The sequence below is a fragment of the Bos taurus genome, chromosome 11 (genome assembly GCF_002263795.3).
Source record: "Bos taurus isolate L1 Dominette 01449 registration number 42190680 breed Hereford chromosome 11, ARS-UCD2.0, whole genome shotgun sequence".
NCBI lineage: Eukaryota > Metazoa > Chordata > Mammalia > Artiodactyla > Bovidae > Bos > Bos taurus.
In genome coordinates this window covers 4,156,060-4,175,426 of record NC_037338.1, presented here as the reverse complement: position 1 = coordinate 4,175,426, position 19,367 = coordinate 4,156,060, and the positions used below count along the sequence as shown (strand labels likewise).

Below are 19,367 nucleotides of genomic sequence, written 5' to 3'. Positions count from 1 at the left end.
TTGTCACCCTGCTTATTTAACTTCTATGCAGAGGACATCATGAGAATCACTGGGCTGGAAGAAGCACAAGCCGGAATCAAGATTGCTGGGAGAAATATCAATCACCTCAGATATGCAGATGACACCACCCTTATGGCAGAAAGTGAAGAGGAACTAAAAAGCCTCTTGATGAAAGTGAAAGTGGAGAGTGAAAAAGTTGTCTTAAAGCTCAACATTCAGAAAACGAAGATCATGGCATCTGGTCCCATCACTTCATGGCAAATAGATGGGGAAACAGTGGAAACAGTGTCAGACTTTATTTTGGGGGGCTCCAAAATCAGTGCAGATGGTGACTGCAGCCATGAAATTAAAAGATGCTTACTCCTTGGAAGGAAAGTTATGACCAACCTAGATAGCATAAAAAGCAGAGACATTACTTCACCAACAAAGGTCCATCTAGTCAAGGCTGTGGTTTTTCCAGTGGTCATGTATGGATGTGAGAGTTGGGCTGTGAAGAAAGCTGAGCACTGAAGAATTGATGCTTTTGAACTATGGTGTTGGAGAAGACTCTTGAGAGTCCCTTGGACTGCAAGGAGATCCAACCAGTCCATCCTAAAGGAGATCAGTCCTGGGTGTTCATTGCAAAGACTGATGCTGAAGCTGAAACTCTAATACTTTGGCCACCTCATGTGAAGAGTTGACTCATTGGAAAAGACCCTGATGCTGGGAGGGATTGAGGGCAGGAGGAGAAGGGGACGACAGAGGATGAGACGGCTGGATGGCATCACTGACTCGATGGACGTGAGTTTGAGTGAACTCCGGGAGTTGGTAATGGACAGGGAGGCCTGGCGTGCTGTGATTCATGGGGTCACAAAGAGTCGGACACGACTGAGTGACTGAACTGAACTGAACTGAGACTGTAAGATTTTATGAAACTTGTCATCCATGATAAATTTCTAGCAGAAGTGTAACCTCCCAGCTCCAGCTAATGCTAAGCCAGAATTATCAAATATCCCTGCGTCACTAAACCTGAAATACCTTCCTACAGATCAATGAACTGCCCAAAAGGATAAATATTATCTACATTAGGACAAAACATTCCATCTGGGAAAAAATCAGAATTCCCTGAACTTGTTCTGAACATAAGCCCACTTGGTCTCTTAACGTGACATCTAATTTACAAAATAAAATGTTTTGTACATTTATGAAAAAACATTCTGAACCACTGAAATAAAGGTATGATTTCAAGACAGAGCCTTTTGACTCTTGTATTGGTCTTGAAAATTGTTAATCACTAGTTAGAGCGAAAATGCACAAATGCATGAAGCTGCTTGATTGTGTGGACAAAAACGTACCCAACTGGGTGTGTGGTGGCCGATGATGCCATGTGAGCAGGAAGGAGGACAGTGAGGCAGTTCAATTCCACTTCTGTCATCAAGGCCCACCCAGGCAACGGGCTTGTTGTCATGAGAAAGTTGACATCTTTTTTGGCTAGATGGCTCCCGACTGGTCCTTGACTCCAATCCTCATCCGGCCCGATGCGGGGGGGCGGCGGGGGGGTGTCTGTATTTTGAAACCCAAGGGGAAACAGGCAGAACAAGTGTCTTATGAAGACCCCAGAGCAGAAGCCTGGGGTGAAGCCGTTTCCTGCAGAAGAGTCTCTCGGTACCATCCTGGGCTACTGAGCCTGGCGCCTCTGGCAGACCCCCTTCTCCATCCCACCAGTGACAGCCCTCTGGTCTGTGATTATTCAGTAGAGAGCAGACTAGACTTAAATAATCTTTCTTTCTGAGATTCCAAAAGGTGCTTCTTCCTGAGAGTGGAGAATGGTGAATGTCCTTTCTTTTTAAAGCATTTTCAGTTTGCAGCATTAGGTACCATTGGTAGAAAGGTAGGCTTCCCAGAAGGCGCACTGGTAAAGAATCCTCCTGCCACTGCAAGGAGACACAGGAGATGCAGGAGACACCGATCCGATTCCTGGGTCAGGAAGATCCCCTGGAGGAAGAAATGGCAACCTGCTCAAGTATTCTTGGCTGGAAAATCCCACAGACAGAGGAGCCTGGTGGGCTACAGTCCACAGGGTCGCAGAGTTGGACACGACTGAAGGACTGAGTACACACAGCAGAAAGGCAGCCTATTCAGTGCCAGGACTGCAGACTGTGGGTTCAAATCCTGGCTCTGCCACTTCCTTCCTGCCTGACCTTGGGCACCCACCTTATTTCCCCACAACAGAGAGATGACAGCAGTGCCTCTTCTGTAAGATGGGATAATAGTAGGTCTTGTTTGATAGAAATGCATTCCCAAATGATATGCAACATATTCACTGATTGATACGGACCACTTTTGAAGTTTTTTAATGAATTTGTTACCATATTGTTTTTGTTTCATGTTTTGGTTTTTTGACTGTGAGGCATGTGGGATCATAGCTCCCCAACCAGGGATCGAACTCACACGCCCTTGCATTGGAAGACAAAGTCTTCACCACTGGACCACCAGGGAAGTCCTGAGATAGCACAGCTTTAGCTCTTTCTTTTGCCTTATCAGTGAGGTTCTCCTTCCCCAGGAGGGAGCGTTCAGGGATAGATGAGCGAGATTTTTCTGGAGTTCCAGAAAAAAAAAAAAAAAAAAAACCAACCCTCTGCTCTTTGCTTTATGGTTGTCTGTGCAAGATTCCAGAAACTCTACGTGGGGGCTGTTTCCTTGAAACCGTTGGCAAATGGTTACTGACATTTTAGCCTTTTCTCAACCTGGCTTCAAGGTTTGGTCCAAGAGGCATTACAGAGGAAAAGAGCTCCCTTGAAGGGCACTGGAGGAGCTCTGGGGGCTGAGGAAGGGGGAGTGCATTCTTCCTTTCAACACTTTTAAAGCTTGCTCTACCAGGACCGGATATTTTCCCATTTTTCTAACATGTTCACAAAGTTCCCCTACCCTTTCTATTTTGGGTGTTGACACCATGTTCTTTCTCAGCCTTAACTAATCACCAGGAACTTTGGGTTTTGTCCTCTCAAAACCCCTAGGAACTTCAAAAGCCACCCACAGCACACACAAATAAAGCCAGAAGTTTAAGATACTACAGAAACAAATGAAATCCTTACTTAGAAAGGCGATTTATGGAGTCAGTAAATATTTAGGAGTTACAACAAATAAATGTAATTTTTAACAGCAAGGAGCAGAGGCTCAAGGTGGGAGAGAAGAAAAGGGGGTGCAGGCTTATTTGTAGTTGTTCAGTGTAGTTTGAGGATTCTCAAAAAAGCACACACCCCCCTAACTGAGTCCTTGTCTCTTATCTTCATGAGTCACCTGTCCATTGTGAGTGCAGGTTATTAAACTGGGGGGCTATAGACTGATTCACAATATATTTTTATTCCTTCCACACAGGAAATTTAAAGCACTTAACAGCAAAAGGGGTTTTTAAGAGAATGGTTTATTCCAAAGGGATTATACAAATTTTATTTTCATAAGTAAACTTCTCTTTATTTGCTCAAATAACTGCGATCTGTCTTTAACTTCTTTCTGTGCCCTGAGGTGCTCAGTTGCTTTCAGCGCGTCCAACTCTTTATGACCCCATGGGTTGTATGTAGCCCGCCAGGCTCCTCTGTACATGAAATTTTCCAGGCAAGAATACTGGAGTGGGTTACCATTTCCTCCGCCAAGGGATCTACCCGATCCAGGGACCGAACCCATGTCTCCTGCATTGCAGGTAGGTTCTTTACCACTGCACCACCTCGGAAGCCCCTTAACCTCCTTACCCTGCCTCTGACGCTTTTATTTGGGATTTTGCTCCAGTTAAAGCCAAGAGTGGAGAGAGACCCTTCCAAGCTTCTCCCCTGGCTCTTTGCAGATAGAGGTACAAACACGAGCTTCTTGGGTCTTCAGTGCCCGCAGGGAAAATCCCCAAACCCACCACCTAAAATGTGTTGCAGATTCCGAGTGTGCCCATATAAAGTCGCCAACATAGCTGAAGACTCAGACGTTGGTCATCAATCGATGTGCTACTAGCATGAGCTCTTCTAGCTGGCATGGAAGCTTCTCAAGGGTCAGCAGCAGTGGCCTCCGTTCCCTGTGGGTCACAATTCACGTGGGTCTTACCTCCCTGCAGGTTAAGCTCCCTGCTCTGTAGGCACGGGGCCGGGGCGGGGGCGTCTGGGGCTGTGTGACTGGCAGGCCCAGGCTTCCGGGCCAGCTCTCTGGTCGCCGCTGAGCGACCGTCCGAGGCCAGCACGTTTCCTTACCAATCTCCTTACCTGGACCGGCGGGTCTCCACAAGAAAGTAAGGAGAGGCTGCGAGGCCGCTGGCAGCCTTTCTTCCCCGTTTGCAGTGTCACAACAATGATTCATCCCACGAATTAGCCTGGAGACTCCCCGGACACACAAGGTTATATAGAAAACAACTTTTACTTTTACTCAAACACACAATTCCCACTCGCGGCGCCCTCCCTCCGGCCCGTGGCCGGCTTGGCGAGGCGGGTGATGAGCATCCCAAGCCTAGCGCCGTCGGGCAGCGGAGCCCTCAGGTGACCCCTGAAGACTAGGGTGCAGTCGGGGCCGCTGGGGCGCGGAGCGGGGGCACCTCGTCCACGGGACCGTCGGGGTCGTCTGGGGGAGGCGGGGAAGAGGGGGTACGCCAGGCCCTGAGCTCCGACAGCGCCCCCGCACGGGCCGGCTTAGGCGGGGTCTCCGTGGGCTGGTGAGGGGGCTCCCCGCCGGCAGCCGGGCCCGCGGGCGCCACCCCCACGAGCTCGCGGCCCAGCGCGGCCGGGCGGCGGGAGCGGCGCGCCGCGGGGGAGGTGCGCGCGGCGGGAGAGCGAGCGGAGCGAGAAGAGGGGAGCGGCGTCCGCCCCCGCCGTGCGGAGAGCCGCAGAGCCGAGCCGGCGCGCCCGGGCCGGGGAGCGCGCCCGAGGCCCGGCGAGCGCCAGCGCCGGCGCCGGAGGGTCGTGCCCGCGCCCGCGCCCGCGCCCGGGTCTCGGGCCCCCGACCGGCGGCGGCGGCGAGGCCGGGCGGCCACCTGCTGCGCCGCGTGAGGGCCGCGCGTCCGCGCTCCCGGGGCCCCGCCGCCCCCACCCCGCGGACCCAGAGCCTCCGGCGCTTCGCGGAGCCGCCCGCGCTCCCGTGCAGGTACCGGGGCTGGGACTGGGGCGGGGGTTTCGGAGCCGGGGACCCCCTCAGCCACGCGGACGGAGCGCCCTCCCCGCGGCCGAGTCCGGCCGGACGCGCTCCCCCAAGTGCCCGAAGTTTCCCTTTGCTGACTTCGCCGGACTTAACTTTGAATCGTGAGGTGACGCCTCAGAAAACACACGACGAGGGGAGTCGGTGTGTCCGGGGGAAGTTGTTGGTGGACGAAGTGTCGGTGCCTTCTGGCGCCAGAGGCCGCGGCAGGGGAGAGGAGTGGACGGTCGTTAACTCTTCTGCTTCAGGTAATGCTTTATTTGTTATACACGTTTTAGGCTTTGGTTGCCATTGAGGGGTTCTGGGGTTGATCTAAGAAATGCTCACATTTTTAATCAACACCTATTTGTTGAACGGACGTTTCCTCTCAGATGGGGCGTTAATACGAGGTGAACAGTGAGCAAAGCCTGAGTGGTTACTCCAGTGGACTAGTTACCAACCAGGCTTTGGCTTTGGAAATGCAAAGTGTAAAGGAATACCACCGTTGGGGTTAGACTCGTGTCGGTACAAGCGGCAGCTGGCACGGTGTCCCTGCTGAATACTTAATTTTGAGCCATAAATCTATCAAGTGGGAGACGAGCAGCTGTGTGAGCCTCTGAGCGCCCACCCCACACCTTCCTCAACTGATAGCTTAAAATATCCCCACTCCCTATTCCAGCCGGCACGCTTCCTTCATTTACATAATTCGGGCACGTGACCGTGGAATAGAATCTGTTTAGACCCTGGTCTCCCTGGAGCTCACACCTGGGATGATGGAGCGCCGTGATCACTCCTTAGAGCCATGTGAGGCGGTAGGATTGTGGGGAGCAGCATTTCTAGAGTCTGTGCAGTCACATCAGCGGTCCCTGACTGTGGGGCCTGTGGAGGACTGAGCGGGGCTGGTTTCTTCTCTCTGCCCCAGTGTTGTGCTGAGCCATATTGGAGGCTAAGGTAGAAGAAAAATCAGTACTACAGATCCTGTCTTTATTTAAAACTGTGATGTGTTTTGTGCAGTGTGGATTCTGTGTTCATTTTGATGTTTTGAAACAGTCCATTGTACCGTTTGTCTTCAGGAGTCTTTGGTACTCCCTGAAATGTTGTGCCTGGAGCGAGGGCCTCCCTTGGTCCAGACTTGCCTCCTGGTCAAGTTTCTTAGCTTCTCTGAGCAGCTGTCCTCAATGAACAAATTAAAAAGTGGCACCTGCAAGGCTGCTGCCCGGCTCACACACAGCATATGGCCACTGCGTGGGACCAGACCCCTCGGGCTCAGGGAAGGGTGGGTGTCCTATTCATATTGTTGTTCAGCTTGGTGATCTTGAGCCGGTCACCGAAGCTTGATGAGTCTTGGTTTGACTTAGCAGAAAGGGAGTGCCGGTCGCCAGCTCAGGGGGTTAAATGAGACTGTGGGTGAAGGTGCATTGCCCTCTGGAGGGTAAGTTTTCTGAGGTGGCACAGTAGGCTGGGTTTGCCTGGGCAAGCTTGCAGCCATCCGCTCTTCCTGGGGAGGTTAGCTACGTGCCTGTGCACAGACACGCTTATAAGCTCTGCTTGTGTTGCATGGAGACCCTGAGCCTTTCGATCCGAGTGGAGATGTTTCTTGCCCGGGGTTTATTGTGGAGGGCTGAAGGTCACCAGCCTCCTCCTTGGGATGTGCAGAGTTTTTTAGGTCAACTTACATTTTTAGGTGAACTTAATTTCGCTGCCCTGAACAAGGGACTTTGGCTCCCTTTTGATATGTCTAGTCCTAGGTCCTGATTGTGATTTTCCTGAGCCTAATTCAAAGGATTTTATCTGAGTCGGTATCTAGCTTAAAGCAGCTTAGTCCCCGGAAAGTCAGTCTCCGTCTCTCCAGGTCACTGTCTGGGGCCCACTCTCTGGGGCAGGTAGTCTCTGGGCTCCAGGAGAAGGTTGCAGCACTTCAAGGTGTGGGGAGCGTGGCTTCTTGCTGTCATCTGATGGGTTTCCCACCACTGAGCCTCCTTTTCCTGTTTCCATTGAGCATTGTCCAGCCAGCTGTCCCTGGAGTGAGGCCACAGGCTCCTGCATCTGGCCCTGAGGTCTCCTCACCCTGTGTCTTCAACAGGTCCCTGCTGGGCATCTGGGAACCTGCCCAGTTTGTGTGGAATAGCCCTAGTCTGAGCGGTCCTGTGTTCCTAGCCATAAGCAGGACAAACTCCCCCCAGCCTTCCATGTCCCTCTCAATCCCCCTGGGGTTTTTCTTCCCTCACTAACCTCTCTCTTCCAGGCTGGGTGTAAAGGGGCTGGGGGCTCCAGGTTCCTCTCTCCCTGTATCGGAAGAGCTTTCTTTTTTTGACATGAAAGGCAGGAATCTTTCTTAGGTTGTATCTCCTGTCCTCTGGACATGGGGGCTTAGAGTAAAGCTCTTGATGTGTAGAGGGAATTTCAGCAACTTGTATATCTTAATTCCTCCCCTCCCTGGAGAAACCAGATGCACCCTGGAGATGTGGGAAGGAAGCTGGGGGGCAGCAAACTGGGGAAACAGACCAGAAATTCCCTTCCCCCATCCCCCCGTCTTCTGGGCAAGTCAACCTCCATTATCTGCCCTGGACTTCTTATTGCCTGAAAAAGACCGGAAAGACTGTAGGGCCTGTTGGAGTTACCAGTCAGGGATGGGGAGGAGATGGGGAAAGAGTAGCTTTGAAGCTTTGGTGGTTGGAGGACAGAAGAGTTGTCTGCCTACACACTCCGAGCCCAGCGCAGTAGACCAGGTTCATATGCTTTGGTGTTTTCCAAACGATCGTGCTGTTTATGCCGCTGCTGCTTCATCATCAGAACGATCCACTGTAAGCTTGGCATTTATCAAAAGCGGCAGGAAAAATACCGAAAAATCCAAGTTGTAATTGATTTTTCAGGATCCTTAGGAATTGTTTGGAGAACTTGATTAGCCCTTCACAAGTCCTGGGTTTTGTTCACACTTTGTGGGTAGAAGGCAAAGTGGTCAGGGAGGGCTTCTCAGAGGAGAAGGGACTTTAAGTAACATTAAGACTCAGCCACATGTGAGATTAAAGAGAACTTCCCATGGGGAGGACTTCTTCTTCTTTTTTTTTTTTTTAACTTTTTAGTTTGTATTGGGTTATAGCTGATGAACGATGTTGTGACGGTTTCTGGTGAACAGCACAGGGACTCATACATATACATGTATCCATTCTCCCCCAAACTCCCCTCCCACCCAGGCTGCCAAATAACATTAAGCAGAGTTCCCTGTGCTATACAGTAGGTCTGTGTTGGTTAACCATTTTAAATATAGCATGTGTACCTGTCCATCCCAAACTTCCTTACTATCTCTTCTTCCCACTGGGAAGGACCTCTTGAGTCCATAAAGACAGAAGACTCCCCAGGAGTGGTCTTTTGGGGCTCACCTCTTAGTTAACTCTTCCTGGTGTCAGGCTTATCCCTTTTGTTGTCAGGGTACCTGTATCTGTACATTGGACCATAGTCACGGTCAGCATTCTAAATGCCTGGCATTTTCCCCCAGCTGAATGGAAATCAGAGGAATTCTCATCCAGTCCTGTTATTCTCAGTTATCTGCACCCGGAAGCGCATTTCAAAGTTTCAGGTCAGGTAAATGGTCCTTAAGGCACGTCGATGATTCTAAGGAATTACTGTAGCATCCTTTGTATTGCTTTAATATGCTATGACCCATAACCCTGAGCTCAGCAGGACACTAACCAGTAGATCCCAGGGAATGGTCAGCGAATTTAGTGGCAGATTGACAAGAAATGATCGGACAGGGGTGGCCATGCAACCAGGGACACCCCTACCTGTGTCGGCTCCTTGTGGACACTGGCACTGTTCCTGTGCAGATCTGGGTAGGAAGAGCTCCCAGATATGTTTCTTATGATTAAGCTGTCTGTGAAAGAAATTGCTAAAGAGCCTTTTGAAAGGTGAGGAGTAGGATGTTGTTTATTTGCTCAAGTGTCTTCCTAGCCCCGGTGTGGGATGGGCTTTTGAATGTATGAAGTTTGAGAACTTCTGGAATACCCACTCACCTCTGGGGTCCAGACAGTAGTCTCTTTTTTTTTTTTTCTGTCCCCAGATTCTCACATCTGTGGGAGGCAGCAGAAGCCTTAGGTCAGGTGTGCGAGTTTCCCAAGAAATTACTCTCAGAATGGCTGGCTTGAGTTGGGGGTCGTGAAAATGTGAGAGGTGTTTTGCTTTCTTAAAGCAAGTGGTCCAGTTGAGGGGGGCAGTCAGGGCTCTGGTTTCCACTCTGCCACCTAGAGTCCCTGTGACCCCATAGCATGGGGGTGGGGATTCACGCATACCAGCATCACTTGAGATCCTGTATCAGCGGAGAAAATGCCTCATGAATTATTTGTAGTGGTTACTCTACCATTGTCTTTCTTAATAAGCAAAAAGGTATTTATTTTGATCCCTGATTAGGACCCCCTAGGGGCTTCCCTGGTGGCCCAGATGGTAAAGAATCGAACTGCAATGCAGGAGACCTGGGTTCAATCCCTGGGTCAGGAAGATCCCCTGGGGAAGGGAATGGCAACTCACTTTAGTATTCTTGCCTGAGGAATTCCGTGGACAGAGGAGCCTGGCGGGCTGCAGTTCATGGGGTTGCAAAGAGTCACACGGACTGAGCGACTAACACTACTCACATAAGACCCCCTGATAAAGGATCCTAAAGCAATGAAGGGTCTGAGAGCTGATGGTGATCCAGGACAACGAGCAGGTCTGCTGTGTAGAGCACTGCTGAGCAGGGCTAGTGGTAGAGGTCCTGTTGGGAATTACCTTATTGTGCTCGGTTGTGTCCGACTCTCTTGTGACCCCATGGACTGTAGCCCGCCAGGCTCCTCTGTCTGTGGGATTTCCCAGGCAAGAATACTGGAGTGGGTTGCCATTTCCTCCTCTAGGTAGGAAATGAGCTTGATGCAGTTTCAAGTGAGGAGCCAGGGCAGAGAGAGGGGACAGGTAACAGAGGTAGGGAGCGTGCAAGCAGGTGGGATCTGCCCGGCTCCTGAGCCCCAGGGCACACAGGGCTCGCATGCTCTGTGTCCCTCTGCAGTGTCAGCTTTTCCCGCTAACATGGTTACAAGTACTAGCAGCCAGGCTACTGACAGGAAGTGCCCTGGACCAGTCACCCCCTGCGCCCACACACGCATACACACACTTGTTCTGCAGGCGAGATGCAGGGCCAGTTTTGCCCTGCCGCATCTGTGGCCGGCTGATGAGCATGACAGACGGTGGTGGCTCAGAGGACCACGTTGCATGTCGCCCGTGGGTGACGGAATTACAGTCCATATCAAGGCCCTGTCGTATGTTTAGTCTCCTGTGGATGAATATATTGTGAATATTTAGTACCTTTTCAGCACTGAGTGTATCATGAATATTTACTGCCCAGTGACCTGGGTATATTTAGCATCTCATGAATATCAGGTGTCTGTCCGTCCTTCCACACCTCCCTATGTTGCATGCACACGTGCTCTCCTTACTGAGTGTTTGTCTCTACTTAACCTATCTTATGAGAGTCCTTCATCCTGTTTACTGTCCTTTCCGGACACGCTGCTCCGAGCCTGTGCAGACTGCTCTCGGCTCGGCTCTTGCTCTATGTGCAGCTCTGGGGCCAGGCACAGCCTCAGTACCTCATGGGTGCTGGGGCAGGTGTAGTGGGCGTGGGGGCTCTGACCTGGGTCACTTGAGTTCCCTTCAGGGCTCTGCAACCCATGTGGCAAGTGCAGCGAGCTGGTCTCCACTGGCACCGGCTCTTCTAACCTGGGTTGGATACTTCACTCCTCACCCCCATGTTCCATCAGCTTGCCTGCTTAATTATTCATTCTTCCTCCCACCATGCTCCCCAAGGAGTGGTTGTTGTTCAGGCGCTCAGTCGTGTCCAACTCTTCATGACCCCATGGACTGCAGCACGCCAGGCTTCCCTGTCCTTCATCATCTGCCAGAGTTTGCTCAAATTCATGTCCGTTGAGTTGGTGATGCCATCGACCCACCTCATCCTCTGTTGCCTCCTTCTCCTCTTGCCCCCAATCTTTCCCAGCATCAGGGTCTTTTCCAATGAGTTGGCTCTTGGCATCTGGTGGGCAAAATGTTGGAGCTTCAGCATCAGTCCTCCCAATGAATATTCAGGGTTGATTTCCTTTAGGATTGACAGGTTTGATTTCCTTGCTGTCCAGGGGACTCTCAGGAGTCTTCTCCAGCACCACCATTCGAAAGCATCAATTCTTCAGCCTGGTAGCAGGAACTTTCTCTTGGGTTCTCCTGCGTGGAAGATTCATGACTTAGAAGCTTCAGTGAGAGGAGCGGGAGGAGGATGGGGTTTGTTGGAAGTTTAACCCCACCCACTCAATGTCTGAACCTGCACCACTCCACCTGGTGATCCACCCTCCTTGCCCTGGGGTCATTTCCACAGGGATAGACTCAGCCCTGTGTATTTGGTGTGTTGCTGGGTGTCAGCTGTATGCGCCTTTGGAAAGATCTTTAAATCATCTTATTTAGCGTTTAGCGTATTAGCGTTTCCAGTGTATTTTCAGGGTGTAAATGGATTCTTAATGTACGAACACAAAACATCTTGCAAATGTGAGTCACCTGTTTTCCGAGACTCAGCAATGTCATCTTAGCGAGTGTCATGGCACTGTGTCAGGCCTTCGTGGGCAAAGGCGAGTCTGTGCATCAAGGGGTTCTGGTCAGCACGGCTTATTGGGCACCACGTTCTAGAGCTGCAGTTACTAGGAGCAGCTCATGGGCAACCTCGGGGTCTCTCAGTGGCGGCGCAAGCACTGTAGACAAGACTTGGCCAGGCTGGCAAGCGGGAAAGGCCTGGAAGTTGGCGAGCCTGGCTCGGGGCCAGCCTGCCTGCCATCTGGGGCCCTGACCAGACTTGTGATTGGGCTCCGTCCTGGCAGCCTGCCCTTTGGCTGCCCCCTCGGGTGGCCCGAGGCCAGGTGCCGTTTCACAGACAGTCTCTTCCATCCAGCAGACCTGGAGGCAGAGCGTGAGCAGGCGCAGCAGTGACATCTGGGGCAGCGTCTCCTTCCGGTCTTGGTGCGTGCTGTGCCAGATACGCCTATACACGTGTGTTCACAGGAGTAGGTGTTGTTATGGTTGCCAGTAGGGAAGAATGGGAAGAAGGGGTAGTTAGGGAGTTTGGGATGGACGTGTACACACTGCTGTGTTGGATGACCAACAAGAACCTGCTGTAGAGCACAGGGAACTCTGCTCAGTGTTATGTGGCAGCCTGGACGGGAGGGGAGTTTGGGGGAGAATGGACACGTGTGTATGTATGGTAGAGTCCCTCTGCTGCTCACCTAAGACTACTACAGCGTTGTTAATCAGCTCTGCCCCAATACAAAATAAAAAGTTTTTTACAAAGTATAAATTAATACGGAGAAGTAATGTCTACATTGTTTCCTGGGCCACCTTTTCATGTGTTGAGTCTCTTCTCCACGCTATTGGATACACTTCTGTAGCACCAACTCTTCCGGCTGCAGAGGACTCCAGGGTGAGGGTGGCCCCCATTTACTCACCCTCTGTTGGATGGACATGTACCTCGGCCATGTTCAGCCTTTTGTCCTTTAGCCCCACGAGAATGAAGATCATTGTCTGTGCTCTTTTGTACATCTGTCTGGTTGGTTCCTTCCAAGTCCCTCTCGAAAGACTGATTTCCTGTGTATACACAAGCCTCTTCCTTTGATATGTCCTGCCCAAAGTCTGTCTGTCTTTTCCCGCTGAAGTTTTTTCCCCATGAGATTTCATGTATTTTGGTCAACAGCGTCTTCAGCGTCTGTGCTATTCAAGATTTGCTCCAGTTCCTTTAAGCAGAAGAGAATTTAGTGCAGGAAGTTCAAAGATAACAGAATTGTTGAAAGCTCAGCCTCCAACCAGACCTGCAGGGCTGTCCTGCTGGGAGCTGCCTCCCTCCCCAGACCTACCACATGGGGGGCAGGGGAGAGGAGATGGGGGTCCCCCCTGGGGCTCAGCATCCACCCTGAGGCTCGGCGTCCATCCTGAAACTGCGGCCGAGGCTTTGGGACCACCCCCCACACCCCCCCATAGGAAAACGGATGTGTCCACCGTGGTGCCTCTTAACAAAGCGGGACAGTGAACTCTCCCAGGTGGGCAGCATGGCCTGGACAGAGGCTAGGAAGTGAGGTCTTGGTTTTCCAGCCTCAAGCAGGCAGTGAACAAGCCAGGTGGGGTGAACTGTATCTCAACCGTTCTCTCTCTTTCTTTTCTTCATAATTTGTACATTTTGTCTTTGATTTGATGCATACAGAGGTGAGATTCACAGAATTTAGCCTTGGATTCTGAGGGCCTGGTTCCTGCCTCGCAGAATCAGTCATTCATCCTCTCCAGAGAATGTCAAGGTCATTTCCCAGATAAGGTTTTCATTTCAGTCCCCTTCTCTTCTGAGCTCTTTTGCCGTGACCCTAGCCCCCTTCCTGCTCTCTCTCAGAAACCAGATTGGAAGCTTTCCCAGCCTGAGCTTCAAATGGATTGGAAAAAAAAAAGCCCATTATATATCTGTATCTGTATATCTGTGTCTATCTCAAGGTGAAGCCACATAGAAATAATTCCTGTAGACTTGCCTTTTAGATGGACCAGTTATTTGAAAATCAACCCCCTGACCCCAGGCCTGCCTGCAGGATGGCATGGGCCAGAGTAGGGGCAGGGGGCGTCTGGTTCTTTTCTCTTGTTGGGGAACGCTGAGTCGTGTTGCCCCTTCAGGCAATGTCGCACTCCCATTGAACAGCCCTGAGCTCTCAGGCGTGGGTTGGAAGCAGGAGTTAGCTTAGTGCTAACAGCCAATCTTTCCCATGAGCCATAATTGATCAGCAGGTAACGTATGAACCATGTTTCTCCCTGCCTTTTCCAGCAGGCTTTTGTGTGTAATTAGTGTGAATTCAGGTGTTTGTAGAGTTCCAAACTCCCCCTCTGAGTCGTTTCTGTATTTTCAGTTGTTCCAGGAAAGAATTCTTGAGGAAGGATTCCAGGAAAGACTATGTCCTTAGCAACCCAGAGTTCACCAGGGGGCTGGTGTAAGGGGGTTTGGGTGACAGCAGTGGGTAGCCACCAACCTGGGGGTGCATGCTCTCCTAACCCTCGACAGGTCCTCTGCCCTTCGTGGTCCTTGCCTCTCATTAGACAAGCATTGTTTAAAACGAGCTGATGCCCCCTAGCTGAAAGCTCTGGGGTTGGGGGGTGGTGAGGAGGGAGCCTGGCCCCCTAACTCCAGGTGGGAGCTAGCCCTTGGAGCACCCAGCAGGTCATGCTGTCAGCAAGGCGCATCAAAGAACCCATGTTTTTTATGTATTATTTTCCTTTTTTTTTTTTTGGCTCTGCTGGGTCTTTGTTGCTGTGCTCAGGCTTCCGTGGTTGTGGCTCACGGGTTTAGTTGCTCCGTGGCAGGTGTGATTCTTAGTCCCCCGACCAGGGATAGAATCCTGTCCCCTGCATTGGCAGGCGGATTCTTAACCACTGGACTGCCAGGGAAGTCCTCCTCCTGGTCTTTTTTTTTTTAAAAAAAAAAGCAAAAATAACAGTGATTCACACTATCCCAAATGATGTGCCTTAGCTTTCAACAGCACCTGCTTTCTATGACTTATACGTGATAGATATTTGCCGTTCTTTAATTTTAGGGGGTTGTACGTTGATTGTGTATTAGGAAGTACACTGAAATAATTGTTTTAGTGGCAACAGATGTTTTTCTTTCAGTTTTTTCTAAGCACATACAGTGAGAGTCTGAATTTTGTGTGTAAGGCATATAATCACTGGACAGTTCAGGCTGCGCATTGCACGACCCCCTCCCCAACCTCGTGCTTTCAATGGTTACTGAAGTGTGAGTCTGTGTGTGATTGGAACAGTCTCTTTCCCACCAAAAGGTGGTGTCGAAGCCTGTTACGCATCATTTTGGGTCTTTCATCTGCAGCGTCTCATTCAGTCCTTACGATCACCTTGTGCAGTTTACAGAGAAGGACACTGAGGCCCAGAAAAATCGAGGAACTTGGCCAGGGCACCTCAGCTAGTGAGCCGCAGAGGTGTGAGCTCCCTCAGTCTCTCCCCTCAGGATGTGCACGTGCTCAGTCTCGCCCTAGACTGTGGCCCGCCGGCTCCTCTGTCCGTGGGATTCTCCAGGCGAGAATGCTGGAGGGGGCTGCCATGCCCTTCTCCGGGATCTTCCCAGCCCAGGGATCGAACCCGCGTCTCCTGTATTCGTAGGCAGATTCTTTACTACTGAGCTACCTGGGAAACCCCTCAGGAGATGATTTCCCCCTGGAAATAGGCCCTTTGCTCATTAGCTGGTTCTCCAGGTACTGCCAGAATTGCCCCGTGCCCTCGTTTTCATCCCCGTTTTCCAGAGGAGCACACAGGCACAGAGCCTCACCGCGACTGCCGGGCCGTGGACTGGGGATCTGAACCCGATGTCCTCTCCTCATCGCCTGTTCTAACCTGTCTGGAACTGTTAGCTTAGAAATGGCCAGGAAGTGTCCTTCCAGGGTTTCACTCAGTGGGAGTGAACATTCTCGGGCAAATTACCCCCCGGGGTGTGCACAAGGTCTGGGCACCTCTCCCCAGTCACCTCCCTGATTCCTACCCAGAACTGGAGCCCCTGGGGACCCTCCTTTTTCTCTCCTGTCTCCACCACCTGCAGCGGCTTCTGCAGGACAGCAAAGCAGGGGAGGTGGCTGGGAGCCAGGCTGACCCCGTGGGCCTTGGGCTCCCTTTCCTGCAGGGCTGTTGTAAGAAGCAAAGGCAGTTTGGTGAAAGTGGCAGATATCTTGTGACCAGTGGACGAGAGTGAGTTAGAAAGGCTGTGTTATTGTAATTAAGCCTCACTTCTGTCTCTCTCTTATCACAGTTATTTATTTATTTATTTTTGGCTGCGCTGGGTCTTTGTCGTTGCTCGGGCTTCTCTTTAGTTTCGGTGAGTGGGGGCTCTTCTCCAGCTGTGGTGCTCGGGATTCTCATTGTGGTGACTTCTTTTGTTGCAGAGCACAGGCTCTGGGATGCATGGGCTTCCGTAGTTGTGGGACATGGACTCAGGAGTTGCGATTCACGGGTTTAGTTGATCCACAGCATGTGGAATCTTCCCGGATCAGGGACTGAACCAGTGTCCCCTTCATTGGCAGGTGGATTCTTTACCACTGAGCCACCAGAGAAGCCCACTCTCCCCCTCTCCCACTCTCTTTTAATGTTAAAACATTCCAGTTAAAATTGAGCAAGACCTCATGACTGGGAGCTCTGGTTGCAAAGTCTGACTCTCCTGTTCTCCAGCCGTGAGGCCTCTCAGCACCTCTGTTCCCGTCTGGAAAATGGGGATGTGACAAGCCCCCCACCACTGAGGGCCGTCGTGTGGAACAGCTGGAGTCCTGGTGCCTGTAACGTGCCATCGGAGGGGATAAAACCTGAACGAACTGGAGCCCCAGGTAGCTGAGCCTGGGCTGTGCTCCAGGCACTCTTGGGTATGTAAGGAATTACATGATCCCACTGGTTCTTGCTACAGCTTTAAAGAATATAGAGGACTATCCCTGTTTGGAAGTGAGGAACCCAAAGCTCAGGAGGCAGACGTGATGTGTGCCTTTCTCCATCCGGGGACCCCTAGTGGGTGTGACCACCTGAAACCTGGGGGTGGCGAAGGGCTCCAGAGCTCGGGAGGCCAGGACCCCTGTCTCAGCACCACATCAGTGGTTGGGTGGCATCAGGGTGGCTGCCTCTCGAGTCTCTCTGGCTCCAGGGGGCAATCCCAAGTGAACTGTTCACCATGTGCTGGCAGGATTGGCTGAGGGAGCAGATACTGCCCAAACATCATCTGTTCTTGTTCCATCCCAATTCCCACATAAACACTTCTGTTGTAACATCAACATGATATTACAGCAGTTCTTTGCTCTTCTCATGGCCATATAGTCTTGTGTGCAAAGTTGCAGTTTAAGCTCCTGTCCATCAGAGTGGAATTCCCATCTGAATTTCACTTTAAGACACAACATCCAGGATGGCCAGCCGTGGAGTTTGGTTTCTTAAAGGCTGTCAGTTCTCCCCTAAAGCCAGAGTTCCTGGTTTTTCTGAGTAGGAGGGTCCCTTTGTAACACTGAACAAGTAGAGAAACGTTCTACATGACAGCAACTACATTTTTAGTATATCAGTATATCGATGAGGAAAATATATATAAACAAAAAGACAGTATGAATTTTGAGGCTCATCTGGATGACTGATTTTATTGATCACATCTTCATGTATTTAAGGGCTTCCCAGGTGGCACTAGTGGTAAAGAACATACCTGCCAGTGCAGGCGACACAGGAGTCCCAGGTTCAGTCCCTGGGTGGGGAAGATCCCCCGGAGGAGGGCATGGCAGCTCACTCTAGTATTCTTGCCTGGAGAATCCCCATGGACAGAGGAGCCTGGAGGGCTACAGTCCATGGGGTCACAAAAAGTTGGATACAACTGAGCAACTAACACTTTGACTACTTTTTTACATGTATTTAAAAATAATAACCTGTGTATGTATGTGACATAATATTGATGCCATTTATAGATAATTCTTGTCCGTCAGGGATTCACATGTAAAGAACTGAGGATTTGTGTTTGGAGATTTCATTTGTTTATAGGCTTTCAAAAAAGTAGAAATGCCCTTTGGCAGTTTGCTTTTTCCTCTTGGGTATTTTGCTTGTAATTTCAGGAGGTTCCACCAGGGGGTGCTTGGGCTCATTGTGCTTCTGCAGTGGATGAAGCTCCACTCCTGCTATAAGACAAAAGTGTAGTTTTCTACACCCAAGAGTTTCCTTTTTAGGACAAGCAGTATTCTTGCCTGGAAAATCCCTTGGACAAAGGAGCCTGGCAGACTATATAGTCCATGGAGTTGCAAAAGAGTTGGACACTATTTAGCAACTGAACAACCTTAAATTAAAAAAAAAAAACATGATTTAAGAAAATGCAGTCTAAAAGAGTTGTAACTGAACATGAAGACAAATTTAAAAGATGTACTAGGCTAAATAATACTAAAATTCCAATTATTAATTACTGCTTAGTTTTCTCTGTGTCAGGCTTTATTTATTTGTGATGCCACGTGGCTTGCAGGACCTTAGTTCCCCAATCAAGGATCAAACCCAGGCCCCCAGCAGTAAAAGCACCGAGTCCTAACCACTGGACAAACCAGGGAATTCCCAGGATTTATTTTTTAGAAAGCAGTCCCTGAGCATCAGCTACCACACTCACTTCCAAAGGGTCTGGAGTGTCACAGCCCAGAAGAGCTTTAGGATTAGAAATGTACAGGCTGCTGTGGTCACTTAGTGACCATGAGGCACCGTGGGCCCCACTGTTTTCACCTGGACCCGACAGAAGGCTCTGAGACCCTTGCAGACACATGCTTCTCTCAGCAGCTCTGGCTCACAGGCCGTCTTGGCCTATTGACCTGTGAGGGAGCTGAGTGTCAGACCAATTTGAATATGATATATGGAGCCAAGAAAATCAGGCAAAAGCTTCTCAGACCAACCTATTGGTTCATTTAGTAGTCCCACTAATAAAAATTCCCTGCTAATCACTCTGTTCCCGTTCCTTCAATACACATTTATTGAGGTTCATGGCGCTCATGGGCTTCCCTGGTAGGTCAGCTGGTAAGGAATCCACCTGCAATGCAGGAGACCCTGGTTCAATTCCTGGGTTGGGAAAATCCCCTGGAAAAGGGATAGGCTACGCACTCCAGTATTCTTGCCTGGAGAGTCCCCACGAACAGAGGAGCCTGGCAGGTTACAGTCTTTGGGGTCACAAGCACGTGGCACTCAGTCGACACAGCATCAGGATATCAGCGTAAGGGCACTGAATGTGATGGGTGAGGGCAGCAGACCCTCCGGGGTGGGGCGTGTGGGTTCTGGGTCCTAGAGACCCTGGCCGTGCTGGAAGCCGGGTTCCGTGGGGAGAGTCCAGGGAACCCTGTGGGGCTCATGGTGGGGCCGGGCCCACTGGCCCAGTGGACACATGGTTCTGAGGGTCCATGATAGTTCTAGGGGCCACAACATGTCTTCATTTCTTTTCCTTTTTTTAATTAAAGAAATTAAAAAAAATTTTTTTTGGCTGCACTGGGTCTTTGTCGCTGTGTGAGGCTTTTCTCTAGTTGCGGTGAGCAGAGGCCACTGTCTCGTTGCGTGTGCGGGCTTCTCGTTGCAGTGGCTTCTCTGTTGCAGAGCACGACTCTGGGTGCTCAGGCTTCAGTAGGTGGGGCTCGGGCTCACAGGCTGTGGCCCACAGGCTCAGTTGCCACTCAGCACGTGGGAGC

At 50.8% G+C, this 19,367-nt stretch overlaps 1 protein-coding gene across 3 annotated transcripts in view; it reads left to right on the top strand.

Moving 5' to 3' along the window:
• The first annotated feature begins 5,006 nt into the window (after positions 1–5,006).
• The window catches only part of CRACDL (CRACD like), a 130,415-nt gene continuing 116,054 nt past the window's right edge, over positions 5,007–19,367 (top strand). The window contains exons 1-2 of one of the 3 annotated variants that reach the window (XM_024999295.2): positions 5,007–5,094; positions 5,255–5,393. The gene's annotated coding sequence lies outside the window, so the exon portion shown is untranslated. Of the gene's footprint in view, positions 5,095–5,254; positions 5,394–5,442; positions 6,076–19,367 lie in introns of those variants that run through there. The other 2 variants (XM_010809797.4, XM_010809796.4) reach the window with 2 other exon arrangements.